We start from the raw sequence: 25,379 nt of genomic DNA, 5'->3' as shown, positions 1-25,379 counted from the left end.
CCACACTTATGGTGAATACCCATATAAACAGCTAAAATGGCTCACCTTAAATAGACCATTCTAGGAAATTCTAGCACTGCAGTCTGTCAAGGAATGCATTTCCATCCTCCCCTAATCTTATGGTTGCTTGGACATAAATACAGAGTCACTCACTCGTCTACCAATCTGTTACCCTTGCAGGACCAAGCAAGGGGAAATGGCACCCTCGCCACAGAAACCGCTTGAAACTGTCAAATCCCTGAGCCTCAGGCTCTGGCCAAAAAGACTTGAGAGTCTGTCAGCTCCGAGCCCTGCGAGAAGGTTCAGGAGTCAATCGAATCTGCCGACTCGACACATTTTGCTTTCCGTGCGAAAGATGCCAACTGAAATAAAACGGTAAGAGACATTTCCAGGGTGTGGTGAAGGTACGGAGGAACGGGTAGGCAGAAACAGCAGTGATCCCGACTTCAAACAGCTCGACAGCAGCTCGGCTGGAGGCCATGCCACCTTGTTCAGTGCCTCCCTCTCAGGTAAGTATTATTTTAGACTTCTAGACTCAGAGCTAGAACTCTGGCCTCCTGATACTCTCCTCTCACCCGTTCTTCCTCGAGGGATGTGTTTAGCATTTAACAACATGAAGACAAGGTATCCCAAAACCACACCTACATTCAGGCATATGTATATGTATATGTATATGTATATTAACTTGGTTTGTAAAATGTTGTAAGTAAGGCTGGAGAGATGGCTCAGCGGTTAAGGTGTTTGCCTGAGAAGCCTAAGAATGCATGTTCAAATCTCCAGGTCCCACATAGCCAGTCTCACGGGGAAGGCAGGAGGGGTGGGGTACAGGCCAGCAAGAGACCCTTCCTCAAATAAGGTGGAAGATCAGCACTGACATAGAGGTTCTCCTCTGACCTCCACATGTGTGCTATGGCACATGCACGCGCACCCACACACACGCCACACACACGCCAAACCATTGGCCAAAGTATTTAATTGGGGGCTGGAGAGAGGGCTTAGCAGTTAAGGCGCTTGCCTGCAAAGGCTAACAACGTGGGTTCGATTCCCCAGTACCCATGTAAAGCCAGGAGCACAAAGTGGCACGTGCATCTGGGGTTTGTTTTCAGTGGCAGGAAGCCTTGGTGTTTCGCTCTCTCTCCCTCTCTCAATCTCTCAATCTCCCTCTCTCTCTCTCTCTCTCTCTCCCTCTCTTTCTCTCTCTCATTGTAAATAAATAAAAATACTTAAGTGGACATGGGATTTCTTTTCCCCTGGGCTAATACCTCAAAGTGGAATGGTAAGACACCATAAGGTATGCATCACTTTTTAAGAACCTGCCAGTGACGTCTCAGTGTGGCTTTAATTGCACACCCCTGGTGATGAGTGGTAACGCATATTGTCACACACTTATTGGCCGTTTGTGTTTCATCTTTTGAGAAATGACCACTTAGGTCTATTACCCAAGTTTTATTTGGTTTTGTCTCAGGGTTTTTTAAACCTTTCTACTGACAACTTCCATGCATATAACCACTATGCCATGACCAGAGTCCCCTCGTTCACACCCTCTTTTCTCCCTCCCCAGTCCTCCCTCCACCGAATCCTTTCTTCTACCCAACTGGTCTGTCCTCTGTTTTGGTGTCGTAATTTTTCCCTCCTATTATGTTGGTCTTGTGTGGACAGCATCAGACGCTGTAAGGTCGTGAATGTCAAGGCCATGCTGTGTCTGGAAGATAGTGTCCTAAGCACCCCTCTCCTTCCCGTGACTCTTACATTCTTTCTGCCACCTCTTCTGCAATCGTCCCTGAGCCTCAGAGGGTGTGACAGAGGTCTCTCGTTTACTGTTAAATACTCCACCTGTCACTTCTCAGCACTTTGGTGAGTTTGGAGTCCACCCCCCCCCCCAGTGGTCACTGCCGCCTCAAAAGAGAAGCTCCTCTAACCAAAAGTGAGCGTAGCATTAATGCATGGGCATGAACAAGGATTTAGAGGGCAGTTTTGTGGTCTTAATATATCTGTGTAGCCAGACGACATTAGTAGTTTCCCCCTCCCCTCGGGGCTTAGGAAATCCCCAGCCATAACCCTTCTTTGTTTAGTTGTTTTGGTTTTTCGAGGTAGGGTCTCACTCCGGGCCAGGCTGATCTGGAATTCACTATGTAGTCTCATGATGGCCTCGAACTCATCATGGTGATCCTCCTACCTCTGCCTCCTGAGTGCTAGGATTAAGGCAAGCACCACCACGCCCACCATAGCCTTTTCATCAGGTTTTTAGTGTCAGGCAGGAATTCCTCTCCTGGAGCAGGCCACAATCTAGTCAGAGAGCAGTTGGTTCCCCCCATAACAGACATGTCACCATTGCACCAGTTTGGCATATTTGGCCAGTCTGGCCAGTCATAAAGGTTGCAGGGTTACCACTGGCTAACAGCACTGATGACTTCTCTCCGCCAGCACAGCTCTTTCCGGCAATCTGACAGCTGGTCAACATGGGGGAGGCTTCCAGCTCAGCTCCAACTTGATTTCTCAGTGACCTGCAGCCCAGGCACATGGAGTCTTCAGCAATAGGGTCTCACCGTCTAGTTCTGGAGAACTGACCAAGTTTGAGTCAGATAGTTTGGATTTTTGCTATTGAGTTGTTTGAGTGCCTCATATGTCTTATATTAGCAGCAGAATCCTATTACACATCTGTCCACATGCATAACATTTACATATATATAGTCTTTTACTTAATCTTCTGAAAATCTGCTGCCCATTTTTACTTTGCGTTGTTTTCATCTTCCGAGAGTTCTTTGCATATTGTGCATACAAGTCCTTTAGCAGAACAGGCTTAGCAAAGGCTGCCTCCTAGTCGAAGGATTGTTTTAGCTTCTTTTTAAAAATTTTTTTCACTTTTTTCCTCTTATATAATTGAGAGAGAGAGATGCAGAGAGAGAGAGAATGGGCACACCAGGGCCTCAGCCACTGCAAACCAACTTCAGGTACATGTGCCTCCTTGTGCATCTGGCTGACATGGGTCCCGGGGAATCAAACCTGGGTCCTCAGGCTTTGCCAACAAGAGACTTACCCACCAAGCCATCTCTCCAGCCCCTTATTTGTATGCTCTGGAAAGGACAAGTCTATAATTCTGATGAGTTTTGAATCATAAGAATTCTAATTTATAAATTATGCTTGTGCTATCCTATCTCTGACTTATTTTCCCCAACCAGCATCCCAAAGAGTTTTATTTCATTTTTTTTTCTAAAAGTTTGGGTGTTTTTTTAAACTTAGTTTTATGGTTCAAGTTGGCTCAACTTTGAGTTAAATAATTTGAATAAAGTCCAAGTGTTGCTAGGTTTTTGTTTTTATTTTTATTTATATTTTTTGATTTGGCATAAAGATATCTAGCTGTTCCAATATTTGTTTCCTGAGAAGAATATCCTTTCTCCATTAGATCCCCTCTGTGCCCTCATCAAAACTCAGCCCCAGGGCTGGGAAGATTGCTCAGTGGTTAAAGGTGCTTGCCTGCACAGCTTGACAGCCCAGGTTTGGCTCCTCAGTACCCACTTAAAGCCAGATGCACAAAGTGGTACCTGCATCTGGAGTTCATTTTTAGCACCAAGAGGCCCTGGCATGCCCATGCATTCTCTTTCCTTCTCTCTCCCTCTCTCTCTCTCTATCTCTCATAAATAAATAAAATTACTTTTTAATATTTTATTTATTTATTTATTTGAGAGAAAGAGGCAGATAGAGAGAAAAAGAGAACGGGCAAGCCAGGGCCTGTAGCCACTGCAAACAAACTCCAGACACATGCGCCCCCTTTTGCATCTGGTTTACGTGGGTCCTGGGGAATTGAACTGGGATCCTCAGGCTTCTCAGGCAAGCACCTTAACTACTAAGCCATTTCCCCAGCCAAATAAAATTATTTTTAGATCACCCCCACAGACACGTCTCATGGCTGATTGCCAAGCCTCATGTTCTTACACTGCTTCCGTTGGCTGAGACTACTGTAACAACGTACCATAAGTAGCTTAAACACCAGAAAGCTATTTTCTTACACTCCTGAAAGTCCGGAGGTCCAAGATCAGAGAGCTAACATGGTTGGCTTCCTGTGAGGCTCTCGTTCTGACTTGCAGGCTGTCTCCCCGCTGCGGTTCCACACTGTAGAGGAAAGGCATGGCTCTCAGACCTTTCCCCATCAGAGCACGGATCTCATCACAGTAGGGACCTACCCACATGACGTCTCCGCATCCCTCGATACTCGGGGCTTCAACATGTGAGTGGAGGAGCACAAAAATTCAGTGGCGAAAAACCCATAGTACTGGTCCTTTATCTCTAGATCTTGGCATCAAATGAGACAAGCTTTCTAAGGACTTTGACTTCATTTTCAGTCGTTTTGCCTCTTCTAAACCCTTACATTTCCATGTCATTTTAAAATCATGGCTGGAGAGATGACTCAACAGTTATGGAGTTTGTTTGCTTGTGAAGTCTAATGACCCAGGTTCATGTCCCCAGTACCCACATAAAGTCATAGGCACAAAGTGGCACATGTACCTGGAGTTCATTTGTAGCAGCTGGGGACCCTGGCGTGCCCATTAGCTGTCTCCATCTCCCTCTCTCTCTCTCTCTCTCTCTCTCTCCTTGCATGTAAATAAATTATTTTAAAAATCAGCTTGAAGCCAGGTGTGGTGGTGGCACATGCCCTTAATCCCAGCACTCGGGAGGCAGAGGTAGGAGGATCACCATGAGTTCAAGGCCACCCTGAGAATATGTAGTGAATTCCAGGTCAGCCTGAACTAGAGTAAGACCCTACTTTGAAAAACCAAAAAAATAAAAGGGGGGCTGGAGAGATAGTTTAGCAGTTAGGTGCTTGCCTGCAAAGCCAAAGGACCCAGGTTCAATTCCCCAGTACCCATGTAAGCTAGACGTACAAGGGGGTGCATGTATCTGGAGTTTGTCTGCAGTGGCTAGAGGCCCTGGCATGCCCATTCTGTCTCTATCTCCTCTCTCTATCTCTCTCTTTCTCTCTGCTTGCAAATAAATAAATTAAATATTTTTTTTAAAGAATCAGCTAGACAATTTCAAACAACAAAACAAGCTTGTTATGGGCCCATTGTTCTTGTATTGCACCTATAGACTGGCATGGAGAGAACTGGCTGCTTAAGGGCACTTCTGTATAAGCGAGTGATGGCATGAGGCACTGCCAGGATGCATATGCCACACACACCACACCACATTACATGCACACAAACAAACAAAATTAGGAAACTTGTATATTTTCTGCCATTTTAACATGAACTTCTTTGTTTTTGTTTCCCCCAATTTAAAGGGAACATACATTTTTCCCTTTTTAAAAAATACTTTATTTTTATTTGACAGAGAAAGAGGAAGATCAAGAGAAAGAAAGAGTGAGAGAATGGGCACACCAGGGCCTCCAGCCACTGCAAACCAACTCCAGGCGTGCGCCCTCTTGTGCATCTGGATAACATGGGTCCTGGGGAATCGAACCTGGGTCCTTTGGCTTTGTAGGCATGTGCCATCCCTCCAGCCCCATTTTCCCTTTTAAATGAGTCTGTTCATTGTTTGTTTGTTTTTTTAAGAGGTGGTGCATGCTTGTACACCAGCTCTCGGGAGGCAGAGGCAGGAGTATTATGAGGTCAAGTTCTGAAAGGGCTGTATAACAAGACCATGTCTCAAAACTAAACAAGTTTAAAATGCCATTCTCTGTGGAGTCTACCCCAGCAGGGGGAATTTCTTGTCAGTAGCTATAAGAATTCCACCAGCGATTTGTTCAGAGGGATTTAAAGGAACAATACAACCCTATTTGCTGAACACAAGTGAAATCGGGCTCTAAAAATCTATTCAAAGTTGGTTGTTCTTCATGTAGGGAAAATGAGAAAGAGTTATGACCTGGAAAATTTGTATTATTATTATGGTCTGATATACAGAGAGAGATTGATTGGTCTGTCTGCCTATGTAGCTACATGGCCCCAAACACTCACTTGTGTGTGCGTTGGTGCACCTGTGGGTGGAATACAGTTCAACAACTCTCAGTGGAAATTTTTCAGTCGTTCATCTTGGATAACTTCTCAGGATGCTTGAATAAGTTTGCGAAATTTCTCGAGTGTTTCATGAAGAAAGGATGACTCAAGTGTCTGCAATTCATTCAATATTCTCCTTATCAGGTAAAGAACTACTTGATCATATAGCCAACAGCCTTCTCAATGTGTGAGCAGCTGTAATTGTTTAAAACTCTTTGTAATGGGGGAAACCAAGTGGTCTCTAGTCAGACTGAGCCCTGTTCCACAAGAGGGAATTCTTGCCTGCTACTGAAAACTTAAAAGCCTATTGCTAGAAAGGTCATAAGCCCTATAAGGAAACTACTACTGTTGTCTGACTACATAGACATATTTTTCCCCGCCAAACTGCCCTCCAAGTATTTCTGTTTATGCCCAGATATTAAAGCCACTCTCACTTTTGCTTAGAGAAGCTTCTCTTTTCAGATGGTGGTGACCACTGGAGAGATTCAAGACTCACCAAAGCGCTGAGAAGAAGTGAAAACAGAGCGTCTGGCAGTGAGACATCTCTATCACACCTTCTACAGCTCAGGGACAATTGCAGAAGAGGTGGCAGAAAGGATGCAAGAAGGGGCAATGAGTGCTTTCAATACTGTCTTCCAGACACAAGGTGGCCTTGATATTCATGACCTCACAGTGGCTGACACTAGCTACACAAGTCCAGTGTAACAGAAGGGGGAAAGTGATGACATAAAAAGAGAAGAGAGGGCTGGAGAGATGGCTTAGCGGTTAAGCGCTTGCCTGTGAAGCCTAAGGACCCCGGTTCGAGGCTCAACTCCCCAGAACCCACGTTAGCCAGATGCATAAGGGGGCACACACATCTGGAGTTCATTTGCAGTGGCTGGAAGCCCTGGCGTGCCCATTCTCTCTCTCTCTCTCTCTCTCTCTCTCTCTCTCTCTCTCTCTCTCTCTCTACCTGCCTCTTTCTCTGTCTGTCACTCTCAAATAAATAAATAAAAATAATAAACAAAAAAATTTTAAAGCATGCATCACCACACCCAGGTTGTGTGTTTAAAAAAAAAAAAGAGAGAGAGAAGAGAGGCTAGTTAGAAAGAGGAAATTTAATGGATGGGGGATTTGGGAGGGGGAAAAGAGAAGGTCGTGGCAGGGGATTGTGATCATAGTATAGTATTCATAATTACGGAAGTTGTCAGTAACGTTTTTTTAAAAATAAATAAAAGTCAATGCTAGTATTGGGAGAAAATCCATAAATAGCTTCCTCACAGCTGCATTGCGGAGCGTGTGCCGGAAGCTGGAGAGGTAGAAACGCCTGGCTTCAGAAGGTCAGTGTCACAAAGTCAGGGCAGGGGCACGGACACCAGAATAAGTCACACCCCAGTGTACAGAGGTGCAAAGGGCTTGGGGAAAGGGGGACAGGAGGCCGTCAGTGTCGTGACACTGCTGAGACCCCAGAGGGGTTCAGAGAGGCCACGGGCTGCGCGAGACCTAACATGGTGCGAGCAAGTGTGGGAGCCCCGAGGGGGGGCTGGGGTGCATGGGTGGCCCTCTGAGAAACTCAATGCGGTCAAGATTAAAAGGTACAGAGTAGAAGACGGTAGACAAAGCTGACACCAGGAAACACTTTTTAATTTTGTTGTTGTTGTTCATTTTTATTTATTTGAGAGTAACAGACAGAGAAAGAGGCAGAGAGAGAGAGAATGGGCGCACCAGAGCCTCCAGCCACTGCAAACGAACTCCAGATGCGTGCGCCCCCTTGTGCATCTGGCTTACATGGGTGCCGGAGAATGGAGCCTTGAACCGGGGTCCTTAGGCTTCACAGACAAGCGCTTAACCGATAAGCCATCTCTCCAGAAAAAGACTGAAAGATCAGGGTCAGTGGTCAGACTTTATTGTCTCTGTAGCAGGGAGACAGGAAAGGATGTCATGAAACAGCCTTTTGTTTTGTTTCCTGGGCTCTCTTTAGAATTTATTTGCTTGAAGGGGGAACATCAGAGCTTCCATGCTGCAAACAGAACTCCAGTTCTTGTCCAGTTTCACATGGGTGGCTGGAGGACAGCACCAGGGCCAGCAGCAGGCTTTGCAAGAAAGGAGCCTGAGGCTGGAGAGATGGCTTAGCGGTTAAGCACTTGCCTGTGAAGCCTAAGGACCCCAGTTCGAGGCTTGATTCCCCAGGACCCACATTAGCCAGAAGCACAAGGGGGCGCACGCATCTGGAATTCATTTGCAATGGCTGGAGGCCCTGGCGAGCCCGTTCTCTCTCTCTCTCTCTCTCCCTCTCTCTATCTGCCTCTTTCTCTCTCTGTTGCTCTGAAATAAATAAAAATAACAAAAAATTTAAAATAAAAAAAAAAGAAAGGAACCTGAACTGCTGAGCCATCTCCTCAGCTCCAGGTCTTGTGCAGTTTTTGAGACATTTCTACAACCTAAAACTCATTCTGTAGCCCAGGCTAGCCTCAAACTTGCAGCAATCCTCCTGCCTCAATCTCCTGAGACCTGGGATTACAAGCACAAGCCACTAGTCCCAGCTTGCCTTTGTGACTGAGAGATTTCTCCGGCTGGAGTACAGAGAGTCTCCAATCTACAGCGGCTCGACTGAACAGTCCTTGGGATTGCTGAGGATGTGCCTGTGTTACATGTTCAATAGTAACCTCTGAATTTTGACTTTCAATCTGTTCCCTGGCTAACAGCATTGCAGTCACGACACCCTCATGTGACGCTGGGTAGCGGGCGGTGAGCCACGGCCTCGAGCGGCCGTGTGACCACAGGGACAAAGCACCCGTATTCTACAGGGCACTGTTGCTAAACTGTGATATTTGGTCAATGGAGCTTACCAAATACATTTTTTTTTAAAATGCATTTTTGTTTATTTGCAAGGAGAAAGAGAGACAGGGAACAAGAGAATGAAAGGGAGGGGCTGGAGAGATGGCTTAGCGGTTAAGCGCTTGCCTGTGAAGCCTCAGGACCCCGGTTCGAGGCTCGGTTCCCCAGGTCCCACATTAGCCAGATGCACAAGGGGGCGCACGCGTCTGGAGTTCGTTTGCAGAGGCTGGAAGCCCTGGCACGCCCATTCTCTCTCTCTCCCTCTATCTGTCTTTCTCTCTGTGTCCGTCGCTCTCAAATAAATAAATAAATAAAAAATGAACAAAATATTTAAAAAGAGAATGAAAGGGAGGAAAGGGGAGAGCCAGAGCCTCTAGCCACTGCAAACTAACCCCACATGCATGTACCACTTTGTGCATCTGGCTTTACAGAGGTACTGAGGACCTCAACCCAAGCCATCAGACTTTACTAGCGGGCACCTTTAACCACTGAGCCAGCTTGCCAGCTCACCAGCAGCCCCCCCAAAAAATTACATTTTTTACTTCAGGTATTTTCTGTGTATGTATGTGTGTGTCGTGTGAGGTGTGCTTAAATGTGCATATGTGTGTGAATGTGTGTGTGTGTACTCACATGTGTGTGTGTGTGTATGTGTGTGCAAGTGTCTACTTCTATCACTCTCCATCGTCTTTTTATGGTTTTTTGGTTTGTTTTCTTTTTCCCAAGATAGCCCAGGCTGACCTGGAACTCTCTCTGTTGCTTCAGGCTGACATCCAATCCACAGCGATCCTCCTACCTCAGCCTCCCAAGTGCTGGAAATAAGGGCTTGAGCCACCATGCCTGGCCCACCTTGTTTTTTGAGACAGAGTTTTTCACTGAACCCAGAGCTCACCAGCTGGCCAGCTGGCAAGCCCCAGAGATAACCCCATCTCCAGCCCCCCAAGGCTGAGCTTGCCGGTCCAGGCTGCCATGCTTGGCGTCCCCACGTGGCTGCTGGGGATCTGCATCTGGGTCTTCACGCTTGTATGGCAAATCCCTTTATCCACTGAGCAGTCTCCCCTACAACAGCTCCAGATATTTTCAACTCCCCACTTGCCAGGAGGTTTCCCCATGGCTGGCTGAAGAGCATCTTTACAAAAAGTGAGACAGCGAAAGGAGAAGGTATAAAAGATAACAAAGATCGGAGTCCTGCCCATCTGGATTGACTCCTTCCCTATCAGTTCTCCTTGCCTCTCAGTTCCTTCCTCCTGAAATGTCTAAAGTACGAAGTAGGCGAAAGGGCTGGAGAGATGGCTTAGTGGTTAAGGTGCTTGCCTGCAAAGCCAATGGACCCAGGTTCGATTCCCCAGTAGCCACATAAACCAGATATACAAAGTGGCACATGCATCTGGAGTTCATTGGCAGGACTGCAGGCCCTGATGTACCCATTCTCTCTCTCTCTCTCTCTCTCTCTCTCTCTCTCTCTCTCTCTCTCTCTCTTTCTCTCTCTCTCAAATTATTAAATAAAATACTTTTTAAAAAGTGGAGGTCGTGGTGGCACAAGCCTTTAATCCTAGTACTCAAGTAGGCAGAGGTAGGAAAATTGCTGTGAGTTCAAGGCCACCCTGAGACTATGTAGTGAATTCCAGGTCAGCCTGGGCTAGAGTGAGACCCTACCTCAAAAAAAAAAAAAAGTAAAGCTGTAATCAATAGCTTCAAGAAATAAGTAATATAGTTGTCATCAGCCTTGGGGACCAACTGGATATGGGGACTGAGGGAGGAGTGAGGGAGGGACCTTTAGCACCATACCAAAGACCACCATATGTTCTTCTTGCTGATAACCTTCAGTCATTCGAGAACAGTTCCCACACTCTGACCCTCAACCCTTGAGCAGACCAACTTATCCTTTCAACCTAAACCGAATAAAATGCCATTTCTCAGTCCTGCTATCTTCCTCTTTAATTAAGTACACAGGCTGTCTAATCTAAAATTTCTCAATTCATCAATTTACTCAAAGCTCAGCAAATAGATAGATAAGTGCACGCCACTTCAGTCTGTAGGTATCTGCACCATCCAAAAGATCTGCCTCGTTGTTCAGTTGTCAAGAAAATACATTAATGCTTCTAAGTCAAAGACAAAAATAAAATCACTCTGAAATAAAGTTTAACATTTCAATTTTTTTTGGCACTTAAAATATCCTTCTATTTGTGCTATCCTAACATGAGCATATGACTTGCAAAATGAAGTAGCCATAAATCAGGGTACTCACCCTCCTCACAGACATTTGTCAGGAAAAATAATTAGCTTGCTGGCTAAGAGAACACTAATACAGCAGTACATTTCATTCTGCTTGGTCCTTCTTCAATAACTGCAGAGAGTTCCAAAGAATAGACAAAGAAAACTCGAATGATCATCGTCCTAACCCAGGCCCTGAGCACAAAGTGTATTTCTTGATGCTGGCAACGTGTCTGGACCCGATCCTTATTGTTGAACCCTGAATTTTCCCCATCAGTGACAGGCTTGTTCTGCTCCAGGGGATGAATTTCCAAGCTGGCCAGAGAGAGGCATGTGGGTTAGAAACCATATTGTCATTGGCCGAGCTTTGGCAGGATTGGTGGAAAGTCAGACAACTGCTATGTTTTGGAGTTGTGGGCTAATCGTGCCCTCTGTTTTCCATTTCTGCTCCCATCAACAGAATTACCAGATGGCCAGAACGCCACTAGAACAGGAATCAAGTTCCAACACAGTGGAAGGCCAAGCCAGTAAACACTCTCTAACATCTAGCTGGTGACTTAAAATAGCAATTTAAATGTTCTCAAGATAAAAATGGCTGGAGGGAGGAGGGGACACAGCAGAAGCTGTCACTCCTTTGAAAACACATGGTCTTTTCAGAACAATAAATTGACCACAGGTTCCACACTCTCAAGATAACTTACGGGCAACTCCCAAATGCCACGCCTGATCTCCAAATGTGCCACAATGGGTTGGAAGACTTTGAAGATTATTCTGGAATTTCCCAGAAGCCCTCAGCCCATGGGTCCAGGGTAGAACCCAGAGGCCCTCTGTCCATGGGCCCATGGGTGGAACCCAGGACTCTTACAGTTTCTAAAACTCCTTCCAGATGGCTGTGGTCATCATAAGCCTGAGGTCTGCCTGTGGAAGGAATCTTCAAATAAAGTTCTGAATGTGGCAGGGTTCATTTGGATAGCCCTTCAGTGCCCCTTTGTCCTGTGCCCCTGCTTCTGCCTCCATCACCAAGGTTACCCTACACCTCCTACGGACAGAGAGGCTAGCCAAGCTACAAGTCTGGGTGACATGTGGTCTGTTTCAGAGGTTCAAGTGCTGGAATTTTGGCCTCCAAGTACAGCAAGGTTGAGGTAGTAGGACCTTTCAGTGTGGCTCCTAAAGCAAGGTAATTAGTCAAGAAACTCTGCCCTTATGAATGGATTAATGAGTGACCTAAAGAAGATCAGGCCTCATGGGACTGGATTTGTTCTGAGAGTGTGTTCCTCTTGTGCTTATCCATCCTGCACCCACCTAACTAACTCCCTTTGTGTTTACTTGTCATGTTGGGATGCAACTAGAAAAGCTAGGACATTTGCCTTGTGCTATTTGAACCTTCTGGCCACCAGAATCATGAGTCAAACGAACACTTTTTTCTCTATGAAATTAGCCTTGGACTAGAGAGATGGCTTAGTGGTTAAGGCACTTGCCTGTGATGCCTAAGGAACCAGGTTCGATAACCCAGGACCCGCGTAAGCCAGATGCACAAGGTGGCGCATGAATCTGGAATTCCTTTGCAGTGGCTGGAGGCCCTGGTGCACCCATTCTCTCTCTCTATCTCTCTGACTCTCAGAGATAAAAGTAAATAAAAAAGAAATTAGTCAGCCTCAAGTGTTTTCTTATAGCAATATGAGCACACCAGGGCAAGAACCTAGTGTGAGTATGAGCATGCAGACTCAGAGATACCTGCAAACTCTGGAATGAAGAGACAGGAGGGAGATAAACCTTCCTTCCACACATATGCTGATGGTACACAACATGGAGACACCTGGCTGGAACCTGGAAGAGAGTCAGTCCCAGCCAGTTAGCTCATCTAGTGCCAGAAGGTGCTATATGAGTGACTGGAGGAAAATGACCAACATCTGTCCAAGCAACTCGTGGTCTAAGCTACTTGGCAGCAACCAACCAGATGTGATGCTCACACAAGTGCAATAGTGGCACACAGCCATGGTGGGAAACCAATTGCTCTTGAACTGGCTAATGGATCTGCTCAGTGGAACAGAACCCATAGCTTGAGCTGGGAATCAAGTCAGAATCATATCCAAAACAATGAGCTCTGCCCAATAACAAGCTTCCACCAATCTTGGGCTACAAGAGGGCCTACACCTATCAAATTCTAAAATAATTATGGTTATCCCATTTATCCAGTTCTGACTTCACTCTCCATTGGAGAATCTGCTTCTCTTTTTCAAATGGACACAGAACCTAAGGAGCGAGTCATCCCACCACATCTCATCAGGGCCCCAGCTGAAACCACAGAAGGATTAGGGAACTAAGCAAGAGTGCTACTGTCTTGGTGAACCTGGTACCAGCACAAGGGTGAAGGAGATCGACACAGAGAACACTCAACTCCCACCAAACCAGAGATCCAGAGACACAGAGGCTCCCAAGACCTCATCACTGAAGTAGACCTAAAATGAACACAATATGGCTCAGGGAAATTTGCGGAAGAGGGGGCAAAAAGATTGTTAGAGCCACAAGTTGGGTCATTATGCACAGAGACATCGCCTCTTACCCATGATTGATCGGTACCCCCACAATGCACGACCCACATTCCCCATGGGGATAAAATGGCATCCCCAACAAGGAGGGTCCCTTCAGATGGTAGATGGTAGTATGTACATAACTAATAAAGAAAAATACGTCCTCCTACCCATAGCTGAGGGCTAACCCCACAATGCAGGACCCATCTACCCCAACAAGGAGGGTCCATGTGGAGAGGGGAGGACAGGGAGGAGGCTAACAATGGTACCAGCTTGACTGTACTCACTGAGTACAAAACTAAAAAAAAAAAAAAAATGGTATAAAAAAAGAACCTTCCTCCTCTGGTAGCTGTACTTACAAGTACAACACAATTATCAAGCAGTTTTCTTTAGATCCCACCTCACTTCTGGCTCATTCCACAGAGCAAGTTCTTCCTCCATGGCTGGAAGGAATCTTGCAAAGGTAAAGTTGGTTTTTCCAGGCATTCTCAGATAATAAGGTTATTTTGTCTTTTTTTTTTTTTAAAGGTAGTTTTAGTTTGACATCGAAAAAAAAAACCCTCAGGGCTGGAGAGATGGCTTAGCAGTTAAGCGCTTGCCCATGAAGCCTAAGGACCCTGGTTTGAGGCTCGGTTCCCCAGGTCCCACGTTAGCCAGATGCACAAGGGGGCGCACGCGTCTGGAGTTCGTTTGCAGAGGCTGGAAGCCCTGGCGTGCCCATTCTTTCTCTCTCCCTCTATATGTCTTTCTCTCTGTCTGTCGCTCTCAAATAAAAAAAAAAAAATTATGGGCTGGAGAGATGGCTTAGCAGTTAAGCGCTTGCCTGTGAAGCCTAAGGACCCCAGTTCAAGGCTCAGTTCCCCAGGTCCCACGTTAGCCAGATGCACAAGGGGGCGCACGCGTCTGGAGTTCGTTTGCAGAGGCTGGAAGCCCTGGCGCACCCATTCTCTCTCTCTCCCTCTGTCTTTCTCTCTGTGTCTGTTGCTCTCAAATAAATAAATAAATAAATTTTTAAAAAAAAACTCAAATCAAGGGGGAAACATCTCAGTGGGTAAATCACTTGTCTTGTAAGCATGAGGACCTGAGTTTGATCCCCAATACCCATGTACAATGCTGGACACAACAGCACATGTCTGTAATCCCAGTGCTAGGTGGTATTGAGGAGAAAATTCCTAGAGCTACCCAAAAAGCCAGTCTAGCCTACTGGATGAATTCTAGGCCAATGAGAGACCCTGTCTCAAAAAGAGGGTGCAGGCTAGAAAGATGGCTTAGTGGGTAAGGCACTTGCCTGAGAAGCCTAAGGACCCATGTTCGACTCTCCAGGTCCCACATATGCCAGACACACAAAGTGATGCCAGCACGCAAGGTGGCACATGTGCACATACAGGGTGGCACGTGCATCTGGAGTTCAATTGCTGTGGCTGGAGGCCCTGGTGTACCAATTCTCTCTCTCATGTAAAAAATAGGCCAGTCTATTGGGCTTGCACCCCCGCCCCCGCAAAAAAAAAGTAAATAAACAGGGTGAGGGCTGGAGAAATGGCTTAGCAGTTAAGGCACTTGCCTAGAAGCCTAAGGACCCAGGTTAGATTTTCCAGGTCCCATGTTAGCCAGGTAGATGTACATAGTGGTGCATGCATCTGGAGTTCGTTTGCAGTCACTAGAGACCCTGGCATGCCTGTTCTCCCTCTCTCTCTCTCTCCCTCTCTCTCTCTCTCCCTCTGTATCTAATAAATAAATAAATAAAACAATAAAAAGAGGGTGAGTTTCCTGGGGATGGTGCCCAGGTTTCCTCCAGCCTCCATGAGCACCGACACACGGAAGAACACATCCGGGCACCCTCAAGTCTTCTCAGCTCCCAGCGTTGCCCTCCTCCTCCTCCCCATCTCAAGGTCCTCCGGGTGAAACTGGGGCCAGAAAAGAAGAGGTACGGGCGGAGAGAAAGGCCTCCCCTGACCCACACTGATGCCCTTCCAAATGGCTGATGTATAAAGTTGCCTTTTGCTCATGAGACTCCCCAAGGCTCCCTTGAGACTCTCTCTATCCCCGGAGGCCCGTCTCCGCCGCAGAACCCGGTGGACCCCTTACTCTGGCTGCTGGCCACAGCTCCTCCTCGGTGCCCGGCTTCCACATGCCCGCAGCCTTCCCTGGCACTGTGGCCTTACCCTCTCCACGGTGCATGGTTGGGCAGAACCTAAACCAACTCGAAGGCAACTTTCTCATCTCGTGTGTCTCACACATGAGCTGTCGGAAAGCTCCCAGTAACTCCCAAAACAAGAAGGTCCGGCCAGCACTTCCTGTCAATGCCCTAAGCTTGTGTCAGACAGCAGACCACCCACTGTACCCCAGAAACAACAGAGAACCTGGTCCGGGTCTTCAGCTGGCCCTGGGAAGTCCATTTAGCTTGACTTAAAGAGGAAGAAAACCACCCTGTATTCCACCTCCATGAGGAAAAGACATGAAGAGTACACTGTAAACTCTCAATGACCATCTCCAGTCTCTTTCATAGCTTGGAGGTGGATGCTGTAAAACTGGGAAATCAGTTTATCTACCATCTTCTCAAGAATAGCATCTGTTGGGCTGGAGAGTTGGCTTAGTGGTTAAGCGCTTGCCTGTGAAGCCTAAGGACCCCGGTTCGAGGCTCGATTCCCCAGGACTCACGTTAGCCAGATGCACAAGGGGGCCCACGCGTCTGGAGTTCGTTTGCAGTGGCTGGAGGCCCTGGCGCACCCATTGTCTCTCTCCCTCTCTCTATCTGCCTCTTTCTCTCTCTGTATGTCACTCTCAAATAAATAAATAAAAATAACCAAAAAAAAAAAATTAAAAAAAATAGTATCTGTTGCATCTATTGTCTTGAGGCCTTAGAAGAAGCAGGGATTTGAGGAGACTGCCTAAAGTCCTAGCCTTTTGGACCACCACGTGGAGAAGGTCATCGGGCTTCCACTGGAGGCTCTGGGCAGGCCCTGCGATCAGCTGGCTCTTTAACATTCAAAGCCTGGGCAAACCGTAGAGTCTCGTGTGCCAAGGCACAATTACTTCTGTAGTAATTAGGTCTGAAACCACGTTGCCTATTTGAATCAAAAGCAGTTATCTGCACAAAATAACATTGACCCAGTGCAGACACAGCAAAGTAAATAAACAGCCCATGTGTCCTCAACCAAAACTTGGAAACAGAGACTGAATTTATTATTTCTATCATAACGGAAAAGAAACCGAGGGGTGCAAGGGGAGAAGGCAGCTTGCGTGAAAAAAACAAATGGAAAAACAAAATCACGAAAATGTAGATATATCAAGCATTCTCAAAAGCCATTCCTTTAATACCTTCTGTTTAAAATAATAGCAATAGCAGTAATCTATATGCGTTGATTATATTTTTAATATTTTTATTTTCTTGCTTGGAGGGAGGTAGATAGTAGGGGCCTTCCAGGGCTCTTGCCACTGTAAATGAACTCCAGACACATATGCTACTTTGTGAATCTGGCTTTTTATGGGTAGTGGGGAATTGAACCTGGGACAACAGGCTCTGCAAGCAAAAGCTTTTAGCTGCTGAGCCATCTCCCCAGCTCACGTTTATTAAACTTCAAGCACTTTGTATATGCTATTTGATTTATATATCAGATACGATTATAGTACATTATATTATTACTTAAGGGGTTTTGTTGGATTATTTTTTTTAAATATTTTATTTATTTATTTATTTATTTATTTATTTGACACAGAGAGAGAGAGAGGAAGAGAAAATGGGCGTGCCAGGGCCTCCAGCCACTGCAAACAAACTCCAGATGCATGCACCTTCTTGTGCATCTGGCTAATGTGGATCCTGGAGAATCAAACCTGTGCCCTTCAGCTTTGTAGGAAAACACCTTTACCGCTAGGCCATCCCTCCAGCCCTGTTCGGGTTCTTCACACAGGGTCTTATTCTGTAGCCCTGGCTGGTCGGGAACTTGGTGTCCTCAAAACTCACCATCACGCTCTTGCGTCAGCCTCGAGAATGTTGGGATGAACTTCCACACCTGGCTTCTCATAGGCCTTTTCCTCACTCCCTCTCTGCTTTGTAACCCACAGGGCACAGTATTAGGGGAAAAGTCTGTCTCTTTAATGCATAGGTATTGATCATGTGACCTTCAGCAACCAACAGTATGTTGGCACATGCAGCATACACAGACACACCAATGTGCCGTGGGGTTTTTTTCCTCATTTTTTTATTTTTTTTTGGTTTGTTTTGGTAATTTTGTCAGTGGCGTGATCTGACTGGTCATCGCGCTGTCTTGGGCTTGGTATGGATCCAAAGATAATGAAGAAACTTGTGGACCGGAAGCCTGGAGCCAAGGCTCACAAACCAGCCAAGCCATATAATCATAGATTTGGAATTTTTTTTAATTATGTTTGTTTATTTGTTTATCTATTTGAGAGCGACAGACAGAGAGAGAAAGAGGCAGAGAGAGAGAGAGAGAATGGGCACGCCAGGGCCTCCAGCCACAGCAAATGAACTCCAGACGCATGCACCCCCTTGTGCCTCTGGCTAACGTGGGTCCTGGGGAATTGAGCCTCGAACTGGGGTCCTTAGGCTTCACAGGCAAGCGCTTAACTGCTAAGCCATCTCTCCAGTCCTAGAAATTTTTTTAAAAAAGAGAATTTAGGAGCAGGGGAGGAGCCTCAGTGGGAAAAATGCTTGCTGTCCAAGCATGAAGACCTGAGTTCAGATCCTGACACCCACATAAAAGCCAGGCATGTTGACATGAGCCTGTAATCCCAGCGCTGGGGACGCAGACACAGGAGGGTCCCTGGGGCTTGCTGGCTGGCTAGTCTGGCCAATTGGTGAACACCTTCAGGTTCAGTGAGAGACTCTGCTTCAAAAAGTATGAAGGAAGAGCTGGAAAGATTGCCTAGTGGCTAAGGTCTTGCCTGCAAAGCCTAAGGACCCAGGTTCGATTCGCCAGTATGCACATAAGCCAGATGCACAAGGCCTGGAGTTCATTTGTAGTGGCTGGAGGCCCTGGAGTGCCCATTCTCCCTCTCTCTCAAATAAATAATGTTTAAAAAATAAAATGGGGGCTGGAGAGATGGCTTAGCGGTTGAGCACTTGCCTGTGAAACCTAAGAACCCCGGTTCGAGGCTCAATTCCTCATGACCCACGTTAGCCAGATGCCCAAGGGGGCGCATGCATCTGGAGTTCGTTTGCAGTGGCTGGAGGCCCTGGCGTACCCATTCTCTCTATATCTGCCTCTTTCTCTCTCTCTCTGTCACTGTCAAATAAATAAATAAAAATGAACAAAATATTTAAAAAAAAATAAGATGGAGAGCAAGTGAGAAAGACTCAATGTTTGGCTTGCACATGCATTCATATGAGCAGACATGCACACATATCGTGCAAAAAAAGAAAAAGAATATTACAGTTTACTAACGCCAGTGGAGCCAGCACTCAGGGGCCATAATGAGTATTTTCTTACATACGTCTACCATATCACTGTCTCCCATCCAAGTACTAACCAGGCCCGACACTGCTTAGCTTCCGAGATCAAACGAGATTGGACACACAGTGGTAGGGCCAGAGTGCATAAAATTCTATCTACGTGCATCTTCATGTGATGTTTTTTTAATTAGCCATTAATGTCTCCTAAAACTTTTATCAGACAATGAACGACATGAAGTTGAATATAAAAACAAGTTGTCGGGCTGGAGAGATGGCTTAGCGGTTAAGCGCTTGCCTGTGAAGCCTAAAGACCCCGGTTCAAGGCTCGGTTCCCCAGGTCCCACGTTAGCCAGATGCACAAGGGTGCACACGCGTCTGGAGTTCGTTTGCAGAGGCTGGAAGCCCTGGCGCACCCATTCTCTCTCTCTCCCTCTATCTGTCTTTCTCTCTGTGTCTGTTGCTCTCAAATAAATAAAGTAAAAATTTTAAAAAATATATTAAAAAAAAAAACAAGTTGTCAATCACCAGGCCTAGTTGCGCACGCCTTTAATCCCAGCACTCAGGAGGCAGAGGTAGGAGGATCACCATGAGTTTGCGGCCATCCTAAGACTACATAGTGAATTCCAGGTCAGCCTGAGCTAGAGTGAGACCCTACCTTGAACAAACCCTCCCCCCCCAAAAAAAACCAAGTTGCCAATAATTGACATTGTATCATATATTTCAACAAAGTCATTGGGTATTAGATTATCAATGTTGACTCTTCAAGGCTCAGGGGCCCACTGGGAAGAATGTAAGACCCACAGGATGGTATGTAATGCTTTTAATTCATTGTCTCCCAGACACAAAGAGCTGTTGCATTCAGTATCTCTCAATGGCTGCCATTACCTGCACAATATTGTTCCACTTTGTGCATCTAGCTTTACATGGATACTGGGGAACCAAACCCAGGTAGTTAGGCTTTACAGGCAAATGCCTTAACTGCTAAGCCATCTCTCTGGCCCTCCAGAACTTATTTTGAGGCAAAGTCACACTAGTTCAGACTGGCCCATGAAACTCTCTGTACCTAAAGCTAAATAGCCTTGGATTCCTTATCCTCCACCTCTCTAAGACTGGGGTTACAGGTACGCGACATTATGCCCAGATCCACACGTGATAAAAGAGTTCAAGCCCAGCAGCAGAAATCAGAATTCAAGAGAGGGCAAAATTTAGGGGAAATGGGTCACCCCCTGAAGCCCATCCACTTTTTCACCTGCAGTTTTAGGTTACGGTCATCCGTAAATTTCCTTAAAGTCAAGGAGATGCAGGAAGCTTGGTGAGCGATAGCATCTTTGTGTCTATAGGATACATTCTTCCGGAGAACCCCCACTCCTGACACCGAGCCTGGGCCGCGGTTCCCAGGGGTGCTGTGTGCTATTTTAGGCAGTGTGCTAAGAGCCAGAGGCTCAAAGCAGCACAGCAACCTGAGAGCTGCTGGGCTTGCGAAGGGGGTCCCTCCATAAAAGGAGGAGGAAGGCAGCTCTGCAGAGAGGAGGGGTTGAGGTTAATGATAAACTTATCTCCCCACCTTCCGTTACTGCTCATTTGATTCGCCAACGGGTTTCGGGGGGTGAACTGGCGCAGTCCACACGGGTAATGAATTGCTACCTTCAACCCTTGACTGACTTGTAAATCTTAGACCTTCTCAGGGATTAACCACTCGCAGGTGCATTTATCAAAATTAAAACTAGGTGCGCAGAACACCGCCCCGCAAAGCCCAAGAAGCTCTGGAAGATGAACCTTTGGCAGATCCGTCCAGATGGATCAGCAGTGGGCGGCATGAGCAGAGGCAGTTCGAAATGAGCGGGTCAGTCCTGGGGAGATGCTCACACACGCCGGAACCTGGTGGCTTGCCAGCCACCAGTGAAACATGCCCGCCCTACTCCACCCATGGAGTTGAACTGTTTCCATGGGATGGTTTGAACATGCATAGAAATTCTCTTAAGTCATGAGAACCAGAGGGTTTTATTTTTGCTTTTAATTTATTCATGTATTTAGTGTATGTGTGTGTGTGTGTGTGTGTGTGTGTGTGTGTGTGTGTGTACACACATCTGCCACAGAGCACGTGTGAAGATCAGAGGACAACTTAATTTCTGGTCAGTGCTGGACTTCTGTGGGGTGTCTCATTATTATTCACCGCTCCAATTGCGAGCTTCCAGAAAATTCTCTGGTCTCTGCTGCCTGTCTCACCGTTAGGCACGCTGAGATTGCAGAAGCCTACCACAGCTTTTACAAAGGGCCTAGGGATCCAAATTCAGGTATTCAAGAGTTGTGGAGCAAGCACTTGACCCACAAAGCCGTCTCTCCAGCCACCAGAGGTTTTTGATTGATGGTTTTAATGCATCAGCCCTCCTCAGTGTGGTAAAGCAGAATTCCTCATCTCAGTTTATTTCTGTATGTGTGTGCACGCACGTGTGAGTGTTCCAGGGCGTGTGTGTACACGTGGAGGCCAGAGGGTAAGCTTGGGGCCATTCTTCAAATATGTCACTGTGGAGGTTTGAATAGATGGCCCCCAATATATTCAGTTCTTTATTGTTTGTAGTTTGCATCTGCAGCCACCTGGCTGGAAGCAGTGTTACTGGGTGGATCTTAAGGTGTGGTGATGGGTTTCAGGTTTCAATCTAAAGATATGCAAAGTATGCCTAGCTGGAGTTCCTGAAGTGTGCTGTGGCTTTTGACTTTTAGGCTTGTGCTTCTCTCTCTCTCTGCTTGGTCCTGTGAAGGCAGGCCAGCTTCTTCTGCCATTATGGAACATCCCCTGGACCTGTAAGCTTCAATAAATCCCTTCCTCCATAACTGTGCCTGGTCTGGAAGTTCATCTCAGCGAACCTGAATCTGTCTGCTACAGTCACCTACCTCTTTTTGAGCCAGGGTTTGTCATCAGCCTGGAGCTCAGTGCCTAGGCCAGGAGCTCCCTTGCTCCCCCATCTCTGTCTTCCCAGCACCAGGAGGACAGGTGCACTCAGCCATGTCCAGGACTTTGCGTAGGTCTTGGAAATTGAACTCAGGTCCTTGTTCTTGGGAGACAAGCTCGTGACTGACCCAACTACTTCCCAGCCCGAATCTCAGCTTTGTAAAAGCATTGTGGGAGCATCAGCAGTGGCCACGGTGTGAGACCTAAATCCAGAGTAAGTCAATCACACCTTGTCAAAAACACTTTACTTGGGCTGGAGAGATGTCTTAATGGTTAACGCACTTGCCTGAGAAGCCTAAGGACTCAGGTTCGACTCCCCAGAACCCACGTAAGCCAGATGCACAAGGTGGAACATGCAACATGCACCTGGAGGTCATTTGCAGTAGTTAGAAGCCCTGGCACACCCATTCTCTCTCTGATTCCCCCCGCAATAAAAATATTTTTAAAATTATTTATTTGAGAGAGAGGCAGATAGAGAACTAGAGAACAAGTGTGCCAAGGTTCTAGCCACTGCAAATGAACTCCAGATTCATGTGTCACCTGGTACATCTGGCTTTATGTAGGTTCTGGGGACTTGAACCCAGGTCTTTAGGCTTTGTAGGCAAGCGCCTTAACTGCTGAGCCATCTCTCCAGCCCAGTCATAGCTTGTCTGTGGTGCTTTTCTAAACAGGGAAAAACACCGGGACTCTGTAGTGAGCATTTTCCTCCCAAACACCCCCTGTGCACACACACTGTGTGCCCACCAAAGGGACCTCCTGCTCATATGGCTTCCTCCTTTGTCTACTTACAGCCTGTAGGGCTCCCTCGGGGCCTTGGAGGCCTTTTATTCTCTGTATTTACACAGAATGTTCCAGAACCTTCCAAGTCCTTGACATTTCTTCTTCATCCCTTCTTAAGAGACACACCCTATGAGTCTGTTCCTTCTTGCGTCTGAAATGGCAGCTGGAAAACTTACTGGGCCTCTCAGATCTTCTGCATCCAAAAGAAACATATAACAGATCTGATGGTGCGTGAAACAAAGCACCGCCGTGCCAGCTTCCCACTGCCAGGCACAGTTGAGACCCAGAGAAGATGTAAAACAGAATGGACCTTACTGAGGCCCTCCAAGTCCCTTACACTCACGGGCTTGTTCCCTTCAAATTCTCCAAGCCAGGGGTGAACCAGCTTCCCTTTATTTTGGAGTGGAGGGGGCACCAGCTCATCATAGAATCATTGATTGAGATCATAAGACTATGGGTCACACAAATGCTATGCATCTTATCAGCGTTTGGTTAACACTAGTTGTGGTGGTTTGATTCAGGTATCCCCCATAAACTTAGGGGTTCTGAATGCTAGGTTCCCAGCTGATGGAGATTTGGGAATTAACGCCTCCTGGAGGGAGTGTATTGTTGGGGGGCAGGCTTACGGGAGTTATAGCCAGTTTCCCCTTGCCAGTGCCTGGCACACTCTCTTGTTGCTATTGTCCACCTGATGTTGGCCAGGGGGTGATGTCCACCTTCTTCTCATGCCATCATTTCCCCCTGCCATCATGGAGCTTCCCCCTCAAGCCTATAAGCCAAAATAAACCTCTTTTTCCCACAAGCTGCTCTTGGTTGGGTGATTTCTACCAGCAATGTGAACCTGACTGCAACAGTAAAGTGGTACCGAGGAGTGGCATTGTTGCTTAATACCTGACTCTGTGGCTTTGGCCTTTGAAACTGATTTTCAAGAGGAATGTGGAAGGACTTGAACCCTTGACCTAAGAGATGCCTTGCAGTGCTGTAAATACACCTCGATGGACTATTCTGGTCAGAGTTGAAAGATCTGAATTCAGCAAGAACTATGGACTGTGAGGTTTGGCTTATAAGGGTGAGAAAGAGCTCTGCCTGAACTGGGCTAGAAGCAGTTTGTGTGAGAAGCTTGCTGTTATGCCCACATCCTGATAAATTGTGCTGGGTTGCTTTGTGTAGAAATGAACATGTGTGAGCAGAGGGATATGGCACAGAAAGAAATCTCTGGGTGAACTGTTGCCTGTTGGGCTGCAATTGAGAGATTACAACCTTTGAGATTGGGCCAACTGACCTGCACTGGGGCAACAGGAAGAGACTCTTTTGAAGGAGCCTGAGTGCTCAAGGAATATCCCATTCTTCAAAGTCTGCTTTTTTCCCCTCTGAATTAACAAATTGGCACCCTACCTGGTATTGTGGAATATAAGAAATGCAGTAAGGAAAGGGTCATTGAGTTTGCAACATGGTCTTATGTTCTCTGGAAATGGTCACAGGCAGTGTGAACCAGGTTTTCTGGATGCCTGCATGGGGACCCGATGGAGCCATGAGGATGAACTGTGGGTTGCAGTGGAGACCCAGTGGAGATGCTGGGACCACGAGATGGCTGCCAAGGAGAGCTGCTGCCCTGATGAAGTTTTCCAGGACTGTGAGGAGCCTAACTGGAGGGGTAGAATTGGAATACCAGAGACTTGTTGCTGGTTAGAATTATCAGAGTTGGAGATCTGTCACTGGCTAGAGTTGTTGGACTTGGAGCTACAGAGTTTGATGTTTTCCCTGTTTAAATCTCATACTGGCTGGATATTTCTTTGTTATGCCCACATTTGCAATGTGAATGTTTATTCTGTGCCATTATGGTTTTTTTTTTTTTTTGGAGGGGGGGATTTTTGGTATTGTGGCTCAGGTAAAAGACCTGGGACTATGGGGATGTATGAACATCATTGGAATTGATAAAAACTATGGGAACTCAAAGTGCTGAATGCATTGCATTTTACATCATGAATGGTTATCAATTTATGGGGGCCAGAGGCAGAATGCAATGATTAGATTCAGGTGTTCCCCATAAACTTAGGTGTTCTGAATGCTAGGTTCCCAGCTGATGGCAATTGGAAATTAAAGCATCCTAGAGGCGGTGTATTGTTGGGGGCAGGCTTATGGGTGTTATAGCCAGTGTCCCCTTGCCAGTGTTTGGCACACTCTCCTGTTGCTGTTGTCCACCTTATGTTGACCAGGGGTTGATGTCCACCCTCTGCTCATGCTATCATTTCCCCTGTCATCCCGGGGCTTCCCCATGAGTCTGAAAGCCAAATTAACCCTCTTTTTCCCCATAAGCTGCTCTCAGTTGGGTGATTTCTACCAGCAAGGTGTGCCTGACCTCCACCCCAGCTGTGATGGTCACCATGCACTATGGAGAGCCATTTATGTGCTCCAGTGCCACCAGCCTTTCCAGGTCTGAGACATGTGTTCAGTTACCGATGTCCACTGAAACCTGAGGTGACTGAGAAATCTAACATGCCCAAAGCTGGGGAGCAGCAAGACTAAGTCATGCGCTGGTTCCCAAGCCTGGGCTGTGCTCGCTGACAGGGGTGAGGAAAGCACATGGCAACTGCTTCAGACTGTGCTCGGCTTGGGCTACACACACACACACACACACACACACACACGTACGCGTACACACACCCCTTTCCTGACAATGCGCCTAACAT

The sequence above is a fragment of the Jaculus jaculus genome, chromosome 22 (genome assembly GCF_020740685.1).
Source record: "Jaculus jaculus isolate mJacJac1 chromosome 22, mJacJac1.mat.Y.cur, whole genome shotgun sequence".
In the NCBI taxonomy this organism is placed as follows: domain Eukaryota; kingdom Metazoa; phylum Chordata; class Mammalia; order Rodentia; family Dipodidae; genus Jaculus; species Jaculus jaculus.
The sequence above is the reverse complement of the archived record's forward strand: the minus strand, read 5'-3'. Positions refer to the sequence as shown.